The sequence below is a fragment of the Heteronotia binoei genome, chromosome 5 (assembly GCF_032191835.1).
Source record: "Heteronotia binoei isolate CCM8104 ecotype False Entrance Well chromosome 5, APGP_CSIRO_Hbin_v1, whole genome shotgun sequence".
NCBI classification, from domain to species: domain Eukaryota; kingdom Metazoa; phylum Chordata; class Lepidosauria; order Squamata; family Gekkonidae; genus Heteronotia; species Heteronotia binoei.
This window is the reverse complement of record NC_083227.1, coordinates 59,617,719-59,638,340: the sequence shown is the minus strand read 5'-3', so window position 1 is coordinate 59,638,340 and position 20,622 is coordinate 59,617,719. Positions and strand designations below refer to the sequence as shown.

The following is a 20,622-nucleotide window of genomic DNA, read 5'->3' as shown; positions in this document are numbered from 1 at the left end:
AGCAGCCACTGCTAGATCTGCCTTTTTTCATCTTCGGCGGGTGCGGCAGCTGGCTCCTTTCCTGGAGCACAACGATTTAGCGACGGTAATCCATGCTATGGTCACCTCAAGAATAGGTCACTGTAATGCTCTCTACATGGGGCTACCGTTGACGCTAACCCGGAGACTACAGCTAGTGCAGAATGCTGCAGCACAGCTGTTAATGAGGCTGCCGCGATGGGAGCACATTCAGCCAGTGCTGAAAGAGCTGCACTGGCTACCTGTTGTGTTCCGAGTTCGCTTCAAGGTGTTGGTATTGACTTTTAAAGCCCTTTATGGTCAAGGACCTGCTTATCTACGGTACCGCCTTTCTCCATATATCCCCCAGAGAGCACTGAGTTCAGGGGCAAAAAACTTACTGTCTGCCCCTGGACCAAAAGAAGCCAGGTTATGTGTGACAAGATCTAGGGCTTTTTCGGTGGCAGCACCAGAACTTTGGAACACCCTTCCGGAGGCCATAAGGGCCCTGCGGGATCTGTCTGTGTTCCACAGGGCCTGTAAGACCGAATTGTTTAAGCAGAAACAGAAACAGGCTCCTCTTTGTCTTCCAAGTGTGATTAATTTTCATTGTGTTGTGCTGTTAAAAAAAAAAGAAATAACTTTCCCTTTTCTTCTCAAGAGGCTTTTTTCTGAAACATTCACTTTCATCAAGGTTTATAAGTTTCTGTTGAGCAAAGGGCAGAAAATATCTTTTTAACTCAGCACATCTGATCTGAAAGTGTAAAAGTAGATTAAAATTTGGCACAGTCCACTGATTGGTGCTTTCACTGTAATTACTGTTTTGTTAGATAAGGAAACATATAACCTTTATGGGACATAAGTAAATTTGTAGGTTGGTAATTTTGATTTTGTAACAAAAAGCAAGAATGTGACAGTTACTGTGTAGCAACGTTTGAGTCCAGTGGCACTTTTAGGACCAACAAAAGTTTTATTCACCATAAAAGCGTTCAGATCTTCTTCATGGTCTCTGTACATTACACCAATGGGATATAGTGCACCTACACCCACACCGATCAGTACTTAACAAGCCAAAGGATTTTTGTGCTGAGATTCCAGTGGGCGTGCACAGAAACCTTACCATGCATGCCCATTGGAGTCGGTGCAGACATCCCACCAGTTCTCTTCTGAATGCTGCACTGATCAGTCATTCTCCTCACTCTGGTTGGTACTTTTTGTTAAATTTCCCTTTTTTCCAATAGCCACTTCTACTTCTTTTCTTTATTTGTCTTTTACAGCTTCTCCCAGAATAATAACTATAATAATCAGGGGAGAAAGTAGAAGACTACTTTCCTTGGCCCTTCCAGTCCCACCCTCCCATTAATTTACTTCTTGTCTCCTTTCCTTGAACCGCTTCTGGAAAGGCATTGGGTGTTTCAAGCACTGATCCAAGCGGCAGAGTACCCCCCCCCCCTTTTCTGGATGATCACTCCCTCTGCTTCCCCTGCCTTGTGGAATCTCACTGTACAGATCCTCGTCTGCATTATGCTATGTTCTTCTGTGGGGGAAAAACACCCCACCAAACTACACATCAGTCTGTAGTGCTTGAGTCAACTCTCTCACTGACTGCAGTGACCTGCACATCTTCAACATCAGACAATGCACATCCCAACCAGTGACATTGGTACCTGAGCTCTCTGAGAGCAAAAGAAACTCTCATGGATCTTTTCCCATTCTGCCAATCGCTCTCTCTAATGAGCAAACTTGGCATCTAAGTCAGAGTCCTCAGTACCTATCAGAAAACTTCAGAGGGGGCAAGGGATTGAAGGAGGAGGACATGACCGTAGTTGTCATACACCATTTGCTTCTCCAAAAGGTTCCATGTTGGAACCATCCCTATCAACTCACTGCCTCAATGGATAGCAATGCCATCCATCAACTAATTCCCCCAACACTGGAGCTGCTCCAGACTCGAGTGGTTCCTCTCTCCAACCTGGAGCATGAATGCACAGTCTCCTCCAAAGCTTGCTTATGGTCTCTATGCACTGATGGCTCCTCACCCAACTGCAATCTGTTGATGCCAGTGCCAAAGCGCCCTCCCATACTGGTGCTCAACTTCAGAAATGGACACCTATCAGCAGCAAGGATGGAAATCCTCCTTTTTACCTGCTGCTGCCTCTGCTTCCATGTAGGACCAGCTACAGTGGCATGTGAGGAAAACCCCCCTTACAGAACATCGTAATCACCAGCTTGGTTGCCAGAACACCTGGAGAAGTGACTCACACACGTCTGGCAAGAGAGTGTGAACAAACCTATCCAGGGGCAAAAGGAACTTATGCAGTATAAGCAGCCATAACGCTACTAAGGCGCTCACGACCGGTACAAGAGTGCCCACCAGGAGAACAGATGGCTTCCCGTCATTCTGTATGACGTCCATCCCAGCCATGGGACAGAGGAATCTGCGCCGCCAGGAGCTATCCAGGCAAACGGTTTTGAAGCACTGACCATGGAATCCACCGTGGAGGGATAACACCACACACAGTCATCTTCCTTCCAGGCTTGACTCCATTCCAGCAAAGCGGACAGCTCATGTACACGCCAGGTGTCACCTGTGCCTGCAAGCAATCTACCCACCCCAGGAGTGGCTAATCGTCCAACCGCCACTGCCTTTGTCTAATGGAACTCAAGACAAAGACTGGTGCCAAGGAGAAGACAGAAGAAGAAGAAGACCATCTTCAGCCTGAGCCAAGTTTTTTTGTGTAAACGGGGTGTTATCTAGGCAATGATTTGACTCTCTATTGTCACCCATTTAGATAAGTCCAATAGTCCTAAGTATCTCCCCACCCAGTAATCTTCTCTATTCTTTTCCCCAACTGTCATTTTGGAGCCTCACCCTGGTCCATTTCAACCTGAAAGTTCACTCAGGTATCCAGGATCCAAGCAAGTCCATTGGTTAGGAATGGGCACCCAATGAGGTGCCATCAATGAACTTTCTATTGGTTGTCGCAGTAGTCCAACCCTTATGGTCACTGCGAAACCTCCCCTTTTTGGGAGGTCATGTATCAGCTGACCACCTTCCTCCTCCCTCGTACCTCCCATCTCCTAAGGGCTCAAGAGAGTCCTTATAATCTGTGGATTAGCTACCCCCAGGTGTGCTTCTATCAGTATCCCAATTTCTGCTGCATACATCCATCCCCGATTCTAAGGCCAAGTTTCGGGTCCCTTCTCCCATTTCCTCGCTCGTTCGCCATTGGAGCCTTCCTTGAAGACTACAATCGTAAATATCACCCTGTTTGTCTACCCATGTGTTCCCTATCTCTCTATCTTTTTTCCTTAGGACTGTATGTATAATTTTATAATTTATCTTGTATGGAAGTCTATATTTTTCTTAATAAATTTTAATTGTTTTACTTAATTAGAGTCCCTAATATTTTTAAGCATTACTTTCTGGACATGGAATCCTGTATACACAGGTAAAAGATCCTGATTAAGCCAGGTGCCCACCTGACAATTCCCCATCCTCGTTTTGAGGGCATTTTGGCTTACAGGCATTATCTGCACCCTGTCCAACAGCCTCCCTATGGCTTTGGCTCCAAAGTCCTTCCAATTGGACTTGGAATTTGAAGCCTCCCATAGGTCTTGAGTATTTAACCATCCACCGTTCTGACCCTTGACAACAGCCACCCTGTTCTGATGCTGGACTGACACCGGAAGAAGTGACATCACCAGTCTCCGGAGCCAACTGACCAGACTTCGCCATCAAGTGTCAATACTTTCCCCTACTCCTCGACACTTGAATGTGGAGCAAGCTTCAACAGCCTCCACGCCGATCCACTTAAATCCACTTTCATCATCAGAAGACCTTAAATCACATGGCAACCTCATAGAATGCATGGACTATACCCTGGCGCTCTCTTTGTTGACCTCAATCACAATCACCAACATGGTGATCAACATTGTTCAGCTCACCACATCACCTGCAGTAACCCTTCTGCTTCTCCCCACAGTAGCTCTATAAGCCACCAAAGACTTCTGGTCTAAGCCAGTTCCTACTCCCAGTCCTCATTGACCGAATCATATGTACGGGGTGCATAAAGCTGGAGTTGGGCTCCTGCTCATTTGCCCCCCCCCCCCAAAAAAAAATCCACTGGTCATCTCTTCATCGCCTAAAGCTTGCCAACTTCTAGCAATACAAAACAACAAGAAGAAGAAGAGCAGGAAAAGAAGTAGAATTCAGCACCATGAGCAAAACATTCTACTAGGCGGTTGCAGCTCATGTCTATTGTAGTTGGTTGAGCTGATACCAATTTGTGTTCTGGTGACAGCTCTCAGACACACTTTTGTCTCTTTAGGACGTCAAACACTCTGCTACCAAATGCACTCCAAAGGAAGCATGTTCTTGACCAAATCATTCATCTAAACACCTGGTTGTCATTGCCACCAAGACTCTCACATCAGCTGTCACTCTAGTACCATGCATGACTGCTTTTTTGCCCTACAGTCTAGCATCTGAGGATATACTGAGTTTTCCCACATTTAAGCTGATAGCCCATTCAGCTCTAATACAGATATTGTTCTGCGTGAGCTGAATAAACATATCAAGACATCCCAGAATCTGAATTTTCTCTCCAGGTGTGATACCATCCCAGACAAATCCCAGAACAAACAGCAGCCCTACTGTCAATCATCTGAACGCACCTGGGGCCCTTGGTCTTCCTCATTGCCAAGCTCTCTGACATTGAATCGATGGTTTCAGTTCTTCCTCTTTAGCTGTCAAACCTATGGACCGCAGAATGCACAAAGAGGGTTATTTTGGTTTCATCGTACCTTTCTTTTCTTATCTGCCCATTCACCTGTACCCATACTTACCAACTTAGAGACTAATCACCTTCAATAGATGGGTCCTTCCCACCTTAGTGGAGGGATATGCAGTATAGCAGGGGTTGCCAACGGTAGCTTTCCAGATGTTTTTTGCCTACAACTCCCATCAGCCCCGGCCAGCATGGCCAATGGCTGAGGCTGATGGGAGTTGTAGGCAAAAAACATCTGGAGAGCTAAAGTTGGCTACCACTGCAGTACAGTTTCTTCAACTGCCACTTGCCTAAGTTGTATAAGAACAACACCCTTGACTGTCTTTCTGGAAGATATACAGACACCCTCACCGAATGGGTCATGAAATCAGTTCCTCTATTCTTCTGGGGCTCTGGTCTTCATTTCTGGTACCTCACGGTATTGAAAAAGGATGAGGGCCTCTGCTTCATTATGAACCTCAGGGCACTGAATGGATTCACCACGAATTCAGTATGACTGCCCGACACAGTCACCTCACACCAATTAAGCAAGAGGCAGGGGCAGCCACTTGGGTTCTACAGGATGCATATTTTACATTTGCATATGCTTCTGCCACTAGGAATACTTATATTTGCAATTGGGTTGGACCACTTCCATCACAAAGTCCTCCAGTTGACATTTCAATGGCCCTGTACATCTGCACCAAAACAATGGTGATCGTCACAACCTACCTCTACCCCCTCTTCCTCTACTCTTGGCCTACACCAATATTTGCGAGACATGAGGAATTTAAAAAAAGCTCATCTGACCCCCTCCCCATTCAACTGGAGCCGAATTCATAGGGACTACCATAAACACCAACTTGTAGGTTTTGTTCTCACCATGGAAAGAGCAGGATGTCATCTCTATTATGCATCTGCCCCAAGCACAGTTAGGAGGCATGGCTCTCCTCATCCAACATCTCTGGGTCCTAATGGTTTCAAGCACCTCAATTTTGGTATTTGCCAAAATTCTCATTCACATCTTGCATTTTTGGGTTCCTCTGATCCTCCAGTGACTTCCTGTTGCTCTGCTTCTCCCTACCATCCAGGTCTTGGCCTTGGGACTTTTGGAAAATGGACCTGCTCTTGGGGGCATCCCTTCACTCCCTTGCTGTATCCATGACTGCCATTACAACTGCCTTCTGTTGGGTTTGGGATGCAATCGCTATCTGTCTTGTGTCAGGAGCCCATGACCTCCTGACTGCACCAACCACTACACCATTTCCTGGAACTGCTAGTTGTACAACAGGCTCTAAGCTTCTTTAAGCCATCACTCACAGTGACATCTGTCACCTGCCTTGTGTTCAATACCACAACCTGCATCAAAACCAGCCATTGAAAGGAGACTGTTACTATGACAGTTGTGCCCTAGTCATGGGCATATGGGCAGATTGCTTGGACTTCCGTTCTTCCTGATGGCCACCTACCTGCTTGAGTACCTGAACATGCAGGCAGATCCTTTGTGCCACGGGGTGCATCCCCTCCGAAGTGGGAGATCATTTGGATATCTCTGCACTGTATTCCACCTGTGGGGTCACTCTCTGGCAGACACCATTGCCACTACTTAAGATGAGAAATTCCAGTGTTTTTACTCCAGAGCAGGAGTGGATGCCAGTTCTCTAGGATACAGCTTTCTGGCTTCTGGATGAGGCCAATCTCTACATGTTTTCATGTTTGCTTCACATCACTAAGGTAATCCACAACCTCTTGAGGAAATATCTTCAGTGCTTTCTGATAATAGTATGATGACTTCATCAACACTAGTTTCCTCTTCTGCTTAGGTTGCTCACAAGCCTTTGCACCACTTTGTCTTGTCCTGGACCTCCTCCTAATGCACGGAGGCTGGGTTCTATATCTCGAGGTGCCTCTTTTCATATGGGTGGTGCAGCAGATGTTACTGGATAGTATAAAACTTCCCACTGGTACATTATACACTTCTGAAGGGTCTGGATATCTACACTTCGTGGATGTTCTCCATGCGTCCCTCCACAGTGAGACTTTTCTATTACCCTGACTTTTTACTATTGCTTATAGGCTCAATCCTCAACTACTCTTCTGTTAGGATCTACCCTGGCCACCTGGGCGCATGGCACTCCCATTGGCAAGTGCCCTATCTTGTTGCACCCTGACGTTAAGTGACCCATATGAGGCTTCTCTCTTCCAGAGAGCCAGTATGGTGTAGTGGTTAAGTGTGCGGACTCTTATCTGGGAGAACCGGGTTTGATTCCCCACTCCTCCACTTGCAGCTGCTGGAATGGCCTTGGGTCAGCCATAGCACTGGCAGAGGTTGTCCTTGAAAGGGCAGCTGGTGTGAGAGCTCTCTCAGCCCCACCCACCTCACAGGGTGTCTGTTGTGGGGGAGGAAGGTAAAGGAGATTGTGAGCCGCTCTGAGACTCTTCGGAGTAGAGGGCAGGATATAAATCCAATTTCCTTCTTCTTCTTCTTCTTCTTCTTCTTCTTCTTCTTCTTCTTCTTCTTCTTCTTCTTCTTCTTCTTCTTCTTCTTCTTCTTCTTCTTCTTCTTCTTCTTCTTCTTCTTCTTCTTCTTCTTCTTCTTCTTCTTCTTCTTCCTGTATGTATCCTCCAATCATTCTGCCCACTTCACCACAGAACCTACCTCTATTGCTCTCATCCCCGGGACAACCTTTCGAACCTATCACCACGTGTTTTCTCTGCTTTTCATGTGAAGCAGTGTTGTTGATGGCCATCAGTTCCATGAAGTGTATAGCTGAACTTATGTCTCTAGGTTATGATCAATACTCCCTCTAAGCTGTGGGGTCTCATGAGCAAAAATTCTACTTTGTGCACTGCTGGCATTAAAGTTGTGAGCTACTGCATAAATTAGCTCTGGGGCCATTTTTCCTGAGCCAAGACACAAATGTGTGAGCCAGAGGCTAAAAAACTGCAAATTAGCTCACACTAACTTAGCTTAGAGGGAACACTGGTTATGACGCCCATTTGCTTCATGACACTGGTGTTTTCCCCTCTCTTTCTGAGGTATTTTTTTCTCTTGGAAGTAGTATCTGAGTTCCATCCTATCTTGGACATCTCTCTTGCAGCCTTTCCTACATCTACAATGATGAGAGACTCCACTCCTTAAATGTCATCCTTCCAGAGGCCAACACTCACAGAAAGGACTCTGACCTATTTGTCTTCTCTGCTTCTCCAAAGTCATACCATGAAATCTCTTTGAGGAGACTCTCCTATTGGCTAATTGGAACTATTAACTCTACTATCTCCTAGCCAAGGAGCCATTTCCTGGCCTGATTTGAAGCCATTATTTAAGTCCTTAGCTAAATCTACTACTTTCCTCTAAGAGGTTCCACTACATGAGTTTTGCAGGGCTACAACCTGGGCATCCCAGCATACTGTTATTACCACTCTGCCTTTGGTGTCTCTCAGCACCAGTGTTCCCAAATGGGAAGTGTGATCCTACAGTCTACTGTGCCTGGTTGACCTCTAGCACCCTCCTCTGGATTTAGTCATTGCTTGCTAATCTCCCATAGGTGTGATGCACAGAAACCACAAAGAAGATAAACAGGTTGCTTACCTGTAACTGATGATCTTCGAGTGGTCATCTGTGCATTCACACCACCTGCCCTCCTTTCCCCTCTGTTGTTGGTTCTTTGGCTTTATCTAGGGTCATACAGCGGTCAGAAGGAACTGGCAGGATGTCCGCACCCCCTCTGGTGAGCATGCATGATGGGGTTTCTGTGCATGCCCACTGGAATCAGGGTGTGAAAATCCTTTGGCTTGTTAAGTACCGATAGGGGTCAGCACAGGTGCACTGTATCCCATAGGTATGAATGTACAGATGAGCACTCGAAGATCATCAATTACAAGCAACTTGTTTATATAGATGAAGTGTACTTGCACAGAAACACTTATACCATGAATAAAACTTTGTTGGTCCTAAAGGTGCCTCTGGACTCAAACTTCCACAGAACCATAGGGAGTTGGAAGGTACCTCTAGGGTCGTCTAGTCCAACCCCCTGCACAGTGCTACAAACTCTTATATTCTTGCCACTGGACTCAAACTTTGTTCTTCTGCTTCAGAACAACATGGTTACCCTACCTGGATCTATGTAGCAAAGTGAAGTACCAATAGGCATCAGCGCAGGTGCACTATATCCCATTGGTGTGAATGTACAGATGACCACTTGAAGATCATCAGTTGAATCCTATAGTTTGTGAAAGGAAAGCATTCACAGAATGCATCGGTAACCAGACCTCAGGGACCTTTGAGATTCTGCTCCAGAAGGTTGAAACAGATTGGAATGTGAGGCAGGCGCCTCTTAGAAGAAAGATGACTTGTAGAAAATACCCTCCTCCCTTGTATGAAGAGCTTGTGTAAGACAGATGTGGGTGATTTGTGCCAGTTTCTCCTCAAATTGTATATCATGTAATATATTCCACTGTTACTGAGGATCCCCAAAAACTCAGAAGCAGTTTTTCTCAGACTCAAAAAACTGCAAGAAAAAGAAATGAAGGGGGAAGATCCATTCCATGAATTCTCTTCAATTCACAGGAAACATCTAAGTTGAATTTAGAAAAAGCTTTATGCATTGCTTGTATTTATAGCAAAAATGTATGACTAGTACATTAAAATTATTTTTGAAATACTGTGTTTCTCCTGCCTCCATATGTACAGATTATTGTCTTACTTAGAAAAGGGATCAATCCATCAAAATTCATCATACAGTTTTTCTTGTTTCAGTAACCCAAGAACTGTTTATCTGAGCAAATCCTTCCCGTGACTGCACTGGAGATGAAAAGGGGTTAAATCCCTTGCAAGATTTCACCAACATGAAGGAATATGTGTAATGCCTACAACGGGTGAGTGAATGATCCCACACTGTTATTCTCTTTTTCTGTCATTAATATATACTATTTCACTTCACATGTAGAACACAGCTGACATTAAATGAGTAACAGTAGCAACAGTAACAAGTTTTATCAGCCATGCAGGACCTGCATTGATTATAAAAGCCATGAAGATTGGGAGGTTGCAGTAGGGAAGAAGGTAAAATTGGTTTCTCCTCCTGACAGCAGAGCCGTGCTGATGGAAGAGGTAGGGAGGGCCATTCCCCCCCCCCCTTCCTCATTGCAGGCTATCAATTTGCATGGCCTTTAAACCATATGAGTGCCAGGACCTCAGGAATAAACTATCCTGGTGTCAAGAACGACTTAATGTCTCAGTTGTATAGCATCTGCTTTGCATGCAGAAGGTCCCAGGTTCATTTTCTGGCATCTTCAGTTAAAAGGATCAAGCAGGAGGTGATGTGAGAGACCCTGGAGAACTACTGCCAGTCTGTAGACAATACTTACCTTAGTGAACTAATGTTCTGATTAAGGCAACTTCATATGGTGTGTGTGTGTGTGTGTGTGTGGGGAGTATTGTGGGAGGATCTAATGGAAAGATTCGTGATCATCTGTGATTTCCACAGAGAGATCACAGGATCCAACCATGCAGTTGGTTCCCAATATCTTTTTTGAATTTAGTAAAGTTTTTTTTTAAAAAAATTGTAATTAAATGTAATTCCATAAATAAAGATTTTAAATATTTTGCAGCATATAGAATCAACAAAGAAAAAAATACTTGCTTGAGAATTGGGTTTCCCAGTAATACTGTGAAAACAATGCTTGAATTATTATTATTGTTGTTATTATTACTTTTTAAAAATTATTTCCCAGGGATTATTTATTTTAAACCTCTCACACCTTATTTGAGCCATTTTGACCAGAAAAAAACCCCCAATTTAGACCTTCTTTGGGCAGGTCACTTCTTGACCACCATGGTGAAAATTGAGAATTTTTTACTTCCCTGGTGATACTAAGCTGTGCAAGAAACATCAGTAGTCCAATATATATATACCCTGGTTTGGACATGGGGAATATAAGAATGGAAGCTTTCTATTTGCATGACTTTCCTTCTGGACTCAAAAATGGTTGCATTGGTTGTCTGTTCAGGGGGTAAAAGAAGTCCTTTCCAAACAGCAACAGGTGCACAGCTCACTGTTGTGCAAGAATGTTTCTGGATCCCAGCTAACAAAGGAAAACTTTCTTTTGTTCCACATATACATACATAGTGTTTATAGGCACAGGGAAGATGGTTTTCTTGTTGAATCTGTCTCTGTGCATTTCTATACATTTGCTCTGAACTCTGATGTGTTTTGTGACACATCAAAGATAACAACTATTCAACTTTTTCTCAATCCATTGAAGTTCATTTTGGTACCACAGTTGTTGGTATTTAATATGCCAAAAGACTTGTGTTTGTTTTTATGTAATAGACTAACATGGCCATGCCTCTAGAATACCTTCCCTTTATATTCAAAACAATAAGGAATTCCAGAATTTCATTGTGTTTCATGTCTGAAGAGGCCAAGGCAGTGCAGAGTGCATCTGCATGACAGGATGAAAGAGTTTTTTGTTCTTTTCCCATAGAATAACTTTGCATTACTGGTATGCAGTTTATAACTCTCTACCTGTTACAAAACTGCTTTCATTCAAAGATTTTTAAAGCCTGTGAAATTAACACATATTTTAAAGCGATTGTGGCTTTATTCCCAAGGGTGGTTGAACACCTTTCCATCCTACACTGTAGTGAACAAGCTGTATATAGTCCACAGTGGTTTGTATCTAGCTTTGAATCCGCATTACAAAATTGTACTTTTAATCGCTGTTTCCTTTGTTTCATTTACAGTGTAGATATCAAACCGATAGCACAGGAAACTGTTTTCTAGGTGTGTATGTACAGGGTATTGTGGTAATACTTTGGGAATATCTGTAGCAGTGACCTGGATGGCCCAGGCTAGCCCAGTCTCATCAGATCTCAGAAGTTAAACAACGTCAGCCCTGGTTAGTAATTGTATGGAAGACTACCAAGGGTACCTGTGCTGAGGAAGGCGAACCTCCTCTGTTTATCTCTTGCTTTGAAAACTCTGTGGGGGTTTCTGCACCATGTGCTTGCGTCTCGTCTGCTGTGGGTTGGTTTGCCCTGAGTCAAATTTTTTATTTCCGTACCACTGCCTTTCCTTCAGTGTGCAGTCTGCGCAAATGTTTCCTGCATTGTCTGATTCTTCTAATTCATTCTCCCCTTCTCCCGTTGTCTGACTCCACCTCCTTCCTTTTTTTTTTCTCTCATGCATGGTTACGATATAGAGCAACCAATAGGCATTGTGATCTCAGCCTGCAAACGGATTGGCCAATTGTATTTTGCCACCATTGCTTGAATTAGTTTTGGATAGTTTTGAGAAGGAAATCAAACATAGCAAAAAACACAGAGGCCGTCAGATTAAGGTATATGAAGATTGAAACAATTCATGTTTACCAACAAGGCATGGCCTCTTGCAGGCAGCCTCGGAGTGAGGTACAGAAGCCCCGTGGCCCCTTTGACCCTCCTGGCTTTCCCACCAGCCTTGAGGAGCCCGAGCTGCTCTGCCACTGCTGGCTGTGGGAGGAGAGCTACAAGGAGAGGGTGGCCGGTGGGGCTCCTCTTCTCGCTGCTGCTTCCTGAGGCAGGGCCACTGCACCGTCTTTGGCTGCTGCTGTTTCCTCCGTCTCACTGGCACCTCTGGCTCAGATGGGGGGGAAGGAAGGGAGGGAAGATAAGCCATGCAGGCAGGGGGAAGGCACAGCGGGAGTCCCTCCCTCCATCAGGCTCACTTCTGAAGTAGACAGAGCATCAGGCAGCGGCCACCAGCTCTGAGGCGAGTTCCGTCTGAGGCGGGCAAAGCAGCAGCAGCATCGTTATGGTCCTGGTCCTGCCGGTCACCTCATTGCCCCCACCCAGCTTTGCCCCCCCTGCCTCACACGCTCGTGACGCACATGTGGAGGATGCTGCTGGGGGGGGCGTAGGCGTTGGGTTGGCCGGCAAAACCCCCAATGCCACCCCCTGCAGCAAGGTGGGGCTTAAATTCAAGGCAGGGGTATTCAGGATACGGGAACATATTTTTTGAAAAAATTGGAAGGAAAACTCAGGCTCAGAGACCCAGAACAACATGGGATTGCTTAAAGAACAGGAAAATTATAAACTGTAATCATGCTGTATGGAGAGGAACATACATGACATGGAATTGCATTGTATCACAGTTTGCACTTTTTTAAAAAAAGTTGCGAGGCGCCATTCTGTGCAGTCGTTTTGGAAGCTCTCCCTACATCAAATTGCACACATCATGAGTAGCAGGGATAGTGGGTGTAGAAAGCTGGCGAGGGGCAGGCAATTTTTCACTGAATAGATGGATTCCACATCTATAACTGCGAATTTAAAGCTGCAGCAAAGAATGGAACACTGGGAAAACCAGGAGTCCAGAAACCCACGTGAGAGTAAAAAAAGCCAGGCCAAACTCTTAGTCCGGATCTGCATGTGTGGAACTGTTTCCTAACACTGGAGTATGCTGCTGACCTATGCAATGGTAGGTGACTGTGTGGAAACAGTCTGTGAGAGCACTTTTCACCATCACCTGTAACCAGGGAGGGGGAAAAAACCTCTGTGAAGGTCTAGTGTACTGAATCTACTGAATGATGCTTCTGTATAAAAACTTGCACAAACGTCATCCATTAGAATCCAAAAGCAAAGTGAGACAAATTTTAATGAAAGAATTTGAAATTTAATTACATCACCAATTTAAAAAAAATATGACTCTTTAAAGGCTTGACAGAATAAAGAGAGACAGAAAAGTTTGTGGCAAGAATCACACAGAGGTTGAAGAAGGTCTGATTACAGGTCTGGCGTGCATTCCTCCCACATACTTCGTTGTCTCACTGAAAATTCCATATTGTGATTCTACTTTAAACTCCCTTGAAGATATTCCGTAGCTCTTTTTTAAAAATCAGTCCAAATATGAAATTGAACCTGTCAGAATTTAAAATCGTCCTCACAGATACTGTTGTGCATAGTCTATCTGAGAACCATTGATTCCATCCTATGATAAATTCTCCCTAGGCACGCCAGACCTGTAATCAGACCTTCTTTAACCTCTGTGTGATTCTTGCCACAAACTTTTCTGTTGGTAGGCTAGCTAGCAGCTTACTTTTGAGAAGTTTAAATGGTTCTGAACATTCTGTGACATAGCAGCAGCTTAGCCATTGGCAGGCGTGGAAGGGAAGATATTTAAACAAAATGAAATCAGATCTCTTCCAGTTCGGAATTTCAAGGACCTAGGATATCACATCAGAGCCTCCTGATGGCAGATAAATCCCTAGATTTTGTCTTATTGCAGTCTCCCACTCTTTTCTTCTGATTCCCAGTAACCTTTGGCAAATAAGAGAAATTATTGGGTTGGTTTTTTTTAAAAAAAAGTGATTTTTTTTTACATGTCATTCATGTATCTACAAACAGGGAATTCTCTAAAAAAGATGTCCACAATGTCAAAAACAGGATATAGATACTTAGTTTTAAGTGCTTACTAAGTTCACTTCTATGCCAGTATAGGACAGCAGTCAGTGATCTGCTACTTTGTACTGCAATACCAACAGCAATCGAAATAAACTTTGTTCTCCCCCCCCTCCTTCATGAAACTTTCTTGCAGGAGGAGGAGGGGATGTAATTTTAACAATTTAATATATACAGCCTAATGTGTTTTATAAGCCTGGTGTGCTTGATCCTATCTATTTTGGTTTCCCTCCTAACACAATGAACCAAATATTGGTGGGGGAAAAAATACTGATCTTAGCTGCCATAATAAGAACAGCTAGATTTCATAAACAGTTATGAATGTTGGCAGCTGCCTATCATATTGTATAAAGTCCTGTATAGCACATGAAGACAGTGTCAACTTACATTTTATCTCTGAAGTAGTTTCAAAGGGTTTATTTTGCTTTCTCTTGAGTCCTTAACCTAATTCAAGTAACATAATTGACTGAATATTTTTCCACATAACTAATTGGCTACTTTCCAGTGTGGAAACCATTGTCTGACTTGATGATGATCAGAAATTAACATGACATTTGCGTGGTGGTAATGGAATATATTAGTAATGTAATTCTTGACTGTAAGAAAGAGTCCATCATTCCCCCCAACTTATGATCAGCAGGATGGGCTGAAAGAATGATGAAATGTTCCCAGCAGGCAGTTCCCAGCAGTGGCTAGCCAATCTCTGTGTCAAATTTTGTTTTAAATTCATCAGACAAAGCTGTAATACTTACCAATTAATTACCACAAATGTCAATTAAAAATCTACCAAATAATGCAGTAAGATTAAATTTCAATTAAAAGAATTACATTTAGCAAGGGGGATATAACATTATTTTAATGAATTCTGCTGAAGGTGACAGATTATATAGATATGTTTGCTCACTGTAGGTGGATCTGAATTCATTGGGCAATATGAACTGCATAACTACGTACATATATTAATTGTGAGAATTATATCCACCGTGCCTACGTCCTTAAGGAGTTGAGAGCCCTAAAATTATAACACATCATCAAATAAAGGAGGTTCTTTGTATTCTTATGGCATTTTATCCACTTGGTATCTTGGAACGAAATATGTTTATAAATATTTTTTCAATAGCTGTATTCATGAAACAGAACAGCTGACTTCATAAATTATGGGGAAGAACTGTTCTCATTAATTGTTGTTCTTTCTCCATTTTCCCTGTCTCCCTCGTTCATCTCCCAAAGTAACCAATTATTTTCCATTTGTTCTTTAATGTTCCTAATGGAATAGTACTATAACAAGGGTAGGCGAAGTAAGTATTACAGGTCATATTCATTCAAGAAGGAGATTCACCAGCCTTTATGACTCTGTGCTGCTTTTGTATGGTGATACACTTTTCAAGAGAGAAGTTTGGTGGCACAGCTATGGTCTTTGTAGGCTTTATGTTGCCCAACCCATTTATAATAAAGTCTGAGTATAGAACTGGAAAAGAAAGTATTTTCTAGTACATTTTGCAGATGCCAAGGTTCAGCTAATGCTGTAGCAAGCTGTAGAATGGAGCTATTTATTTTTATTGATAATCACCATCATAATCTGGTGCAATGCTGAGATATAAAGTGATAGTGATGCCTAGAAATATGCAAAAACAATACAGCAAGATTTAGTCACTCTGCTCATACACATCTTTATTCATGAATTTTGGACATGTACTCTCATTCATATATTAACTAAACTTATTTGTTTAATCAAATGATTGGTTAGTTATTACCACCTGAATCTAAGACCATTCTTGTGTGTTATTTGGACTGGACTGATTGATAAATGTTTAAAAAGAAACCACGTAGGTGTGTGAGGGGCAGTTTTGCCTATACCCCATTCTCAAAGTAGCCACCACAGATTATCCCATAGCATCAAATAGTGTGTGATAGGTTTATGTAAGGAAGAAATGGTTTTGGAATTAAGAGGGAACCTCTCTGTGTTGTACATTGGGTGTTAGTTTTCTTATGCATGTAGAAGCTATGAAGTATAAAGATTTGTTACCATTAGTATATCTTCAGTGCTTTCTAATTATATTTGGTATGTGATAAGAGAAAATGAATTTATGGTGACTTTTTTTTTATTTGTGTGTGTGTGTGTGCCTGGAACTCGTGACTGACTTTTGGCAACCCCTTGTGGGGCTTGAATGTTCAGAAAGGTGGCTTAATATTGCCTGCCTCCACATCCTGACCCTGATATTCCTTGGAGGTCTCCCATCCAAGTACTTGCCAGGGTCAGCCCTGCTTAGCTTCTGAGATCTGATGAGATTGGGCTTGCCTGAGCTATCCAGGGTAAGGCAAAATGTAGGGATCCCAACCTCCTGCTGGGGGTGGGGTTTCCCATGGTTTTGAGGCCCCCAAACTGCCAGCACAGAGCTGGCCAGTGGAGAGAGCCCTGCCCCCAAAGAGCTCCACTGGCGCCTGATGTACCTCGTGCAAAGATGTCACCTGTAAGTGATGACATTGTGCTGGGCACATCACATGAGGGATGCTCTAGCATTTGAGTAAAAACTCTATGGCACCACAGAGTTTTCACCCAAATGCTAGAGTGCCGCTGTGCAACATGTCCAGCATGATGATGTCACTTTTGGGTGATGTCATTGTGCAGGACATGTTGGGCAATGAGGGACCTTTTTGGTGGCAGGGCTCCCCTCATCAGCCGTTTTCATGCCGGTGGGTTGGAGGCCCCAAAATTGGTGGCCCCAAAATCCCGGGGACAGGGGAGTGGGAACCATACTTTGATTGGGGAAACATCCAGCAAATATATCTGTCCCTCACTGGCAGCCAGGTAAGACCTGGCAACCATAGCAAAATGAATATTTTTGAAGTGTATTTCTGCTTTGTGCAGCGAGCTAAAATTGTTGAACCTCAGATGATGAAAAGTAAAACATTTTGAAAAAGCATGATAGTTTTAAAGAAACATGTGTTTTCTCTAGATAACAGGATGATACTGCCACACGTCTATAACTGATAAATATAAAACACACAAACAGACGCATACATACATCAGAAAACCATATGTTACTGATTATTCTCCAGCCTTTGCAAGGTCAGCAGTGATTTGTGGAAAATCAAATCTATTTATTTGTATGTTTCTTTTTAATCTCTATTGGACTTGTTTACTTTGTGTATTAATATATCTGTAATGGAGTGGAAGGAGAGCCCAGAGACCCTGCATACTATCAAAAACATATATTCCTGCTGTACTACTTCTTTCCCTCTTTTTGTACCATCTTTCAGTTGAAAAAGAGAAACCTCCATGAATGGCATGCAGATGGCATATTGTGAATTGTCTCTTCTGGTAGGTGGAGGAGAGTATGGAAACAGGATTGTTAAAACCACGCTTGTTGGAATTCACATAACACGTATCCCCCTGAAACCTGCTTGCTGTCCAATGGAAAATGTTCCCAAATAGTTTAACCTTCAAATGATTATGCAGGCCATAATCCTGAAGTCCTGCTTCTGTCCTCTTGGTTTTCTCCTTTTTCTGGAAAGAACAGGTATGATAATAGCCATAAAACCAGAATCTAATGCTTTGATAGCTACTTTAAACAGAACTTTCCTTATGTACATGAGCAACCCTAAGCTATCCTTGGCCATGCAACTTCCTATAAGGACATGGAAGAGTATAAGTCTTAATACTTAACTCACTGTGATTGCAGTGAGCATCAAATATTATTGCTGCGCGGTAGCACTTTTTCCAGATACTACAATCACAGGAATGTTTCCTTGGTAAATTCATGCACTAATTCTCAGTTTCCTCCACAAAACCAAGAGCTGAGAATAGCTGTAACTTCTATCAGAAAAGACCTTTGTGTATCTCAAGTAATGCTAGCCCTATAACCTATTAACAGGGCAGCACTTATTTTGATTGTAACGTATCTATCTTTATATGTTCCAGTCTGACAGGTTTTCTTTCCATGTTAGTCAAATATGTTGACACTAGAGCACTCTTTGATTCCTCAGTTGGAAACAGTTTTGCACATAAAGCGTTGGCAGAACAAGAAGTAGATGCTTTTTTATTACCTTTCAAAATATTTATGAAATCATATTTATCTGTATTCATTTTTATGAGTTCCTTCTGGCCAGTGTGTGTTCAGTTCTAATGTGAGACTGAGTATTAGGTAAGGGTGAAGGACAAACAGTGCTCACAACCATTTTTAGTGCAACTGAAGACCAAAGTAAACATTATACTGAATTTCAGTGGCTGGAACGCCGATATGGTGCTGGGGATTGTGCTCTTTATTTTCCCCCCCTGCTTATGGGAGAGCAAACTGAGTGTGGAAATGGTGAGGGGAGAGCCAGTTCAAATCCCCTTCCCCTCAAAGTGTTTTTCAGGACTGGAAGCCATGCCCTATTCATTTTTCAACTTCCTTCTTTCCTGTTGAAATTGTATTTATGTTTCTGGATTTCAATGGCTTCTCTGTGTAATCTAACATGGTAATTGGATGTGTTGTTCAGTATTACAGTGTCTTGGAATAAGATACTGTGTCCTGTTTGAGTTAGACTATTTTCAGCCACTTCTGATTGGGATAGTTCTGATTTATAGCCTCTTTGGAAAGCCAGAAAAGTAGGACCCCATCCCACTCCGACCCAATCTCTTATTTGGAGGCTATTCCACAGGCACTGGGACAGCTATTGAAAACACAAGCCCAGGTTATTACAGAACATGGCCTAGATCAGGTGTGGCCAAACTAGCTTAATGTAAGAGCCACATAGAATAAACATCAGATGTTTGAGAGCCGCAAGACATGAATGTCAGATGTTTAAGAGCTGTAAAGAAGGCAGATAATGGGGGAGGAGGGAGAGAGAGAGGTGGAAAGAAAGCAACTTTAAATGCATTCTCCAAGCTAAAGGCTGGCTTGGCTTGGAGAAATGATTTAAAGAGGCAAATGCCTTCTCCAAGCCAGTTGATGGAGCAGTAGGGGCTTCAAGAGCCACACAATATGTGTGAAAGAGCCACATGTGACTCCCGAGCCACAGTTTGGCCACCCCTGGCCTAGATGAAAGGGATAAAGCAGCCAATAGGCTGCCACATGGGAACAGTGTTGTCCTTTGGGGGCAGTGCTTAGTCTGCCCCTGTTACCCATCATTAATTCTTTGTTCTTACAAAGTTTAAAGAGATAGATAGAATGTCAGCATTTGAACAAAGAGTTAGCTGTTGATCACTTGCCAGAAAAGTTTCCTTTGTTATTGTTTTGTTGAATGATCTTTGCAGACAACAGTTTAAATCAGAGGTGTCAAACATGTGACCCGGGGGCCAAATCAAGCCCCCAGAGAGCTCCTATCAGCCCTCTGAGCAACTGGCTGTGGTCTGCTTTCTTCTCCCTCTCTCTTACTTCCTTCTGCATCACAGCTTGCTTTGCCAAGCGTGCTCAGTCACACAGGAGTTTCGGAGCAAAGCCTCTTTTTTTTCTATTGTCTGAGGCTCCTCCCTTCAGGAAGGTGGGGAGGGATAGCTTGCTTCAAAGGAAGCTCTGGCTCTTTCCTTCTTTTCCCAGGGGACCAGGAGGGAGAGGAGCCTCAACCAATAGAAGAAAGAGAGACTTGGTTTAGTAGCTCTGCTGTGCAAATGAGAGCCTGGATTGCACAGGAGAGATACAAAGAAAGCACGTTTAAGACCAACAAGTGCTAATGTTTTAAGCATATTTTATTTTAAGTTTGTAAAAAAATATTTGTGTTTGTGTCCTTCATAAAGTTTATATCTCTGTTACCTGGCATTACATTTTGTGACACACATGGCCCAGAAAGGTCTCATTTGTATCAGATCCAGCCCTCATATCAAATGAGTTCAACACCCCTGGTTTAAATGGTCTTCAAATAGTTGAGATGGCTCATTTCGCTGTGCTTATGAGGAGGGGACAGCTGAGACATGAAACTGGTATTTTATAATCCTGACCCCACCTTGTTTTTAGATTATTCTGAAAACCTCAGATCCCCCATATTGACAGAAATATCCCACCTTTCAGAACATGGCCTTAGTTTTAAGATTTTTTTATTCACTTTCTAGGAACATTGTTCAGAGCCTGATGTATGATAATTTTTTACACATAGTTAACATTTTTATATCCATCCAGAAAGCCAGTCATTCTGTAGAAGCAACATGTTCATGATCTATGGATGCTAGTAATAGGGGGCCTTTGTAAAGGCCTGGAGAAAGTCGGCGCAAATGTGGGGATGCTGAAAGCAGGTAGGCCTTGCCCATGGATTGTGATAGGAATCTTTGGAATTTCATGGTTGGTTGTACCTGCCCTGAAAGCATAAATCTAGCCTGATTTCAGATTGTGCCCTTTTCAGAAGCAACTCCTAGATTTTTTTAGAATGTCACAGTTATTTGCTCTTTCTTGTTGCTTAATTTTTTTTGAATTTGTACTAATACAAGGCAATATGCATTGA

At 43.0% G+C, this 20,622-nt stretch overlaps 1 protein-coding gene across 8 annotated transcripts in view; it reads left to right on the top strand.

The window, feature by feature from the left end:
* Positions 1-9,525: 9,525 nt before the first annotated feature.
* FOXP1 (forkhead box P1) overlaps positions 9,526-20,622 on the top strand; it is a 743,550-nt gene continuing 732,453 nt past the window's right edge. For all 8 annotated transcript variants that reach the window (XR_009555435.1, XM_060239546.1, XM_060239545.1 and 5 more), the window contains exon 1: positions 9,526-9,644. The gene's annotated coding sequence lies outside the window, so the exon portion shown is untranslated. The remainder of the gene's footprint in view (positions 9,645-20,622) is intronic.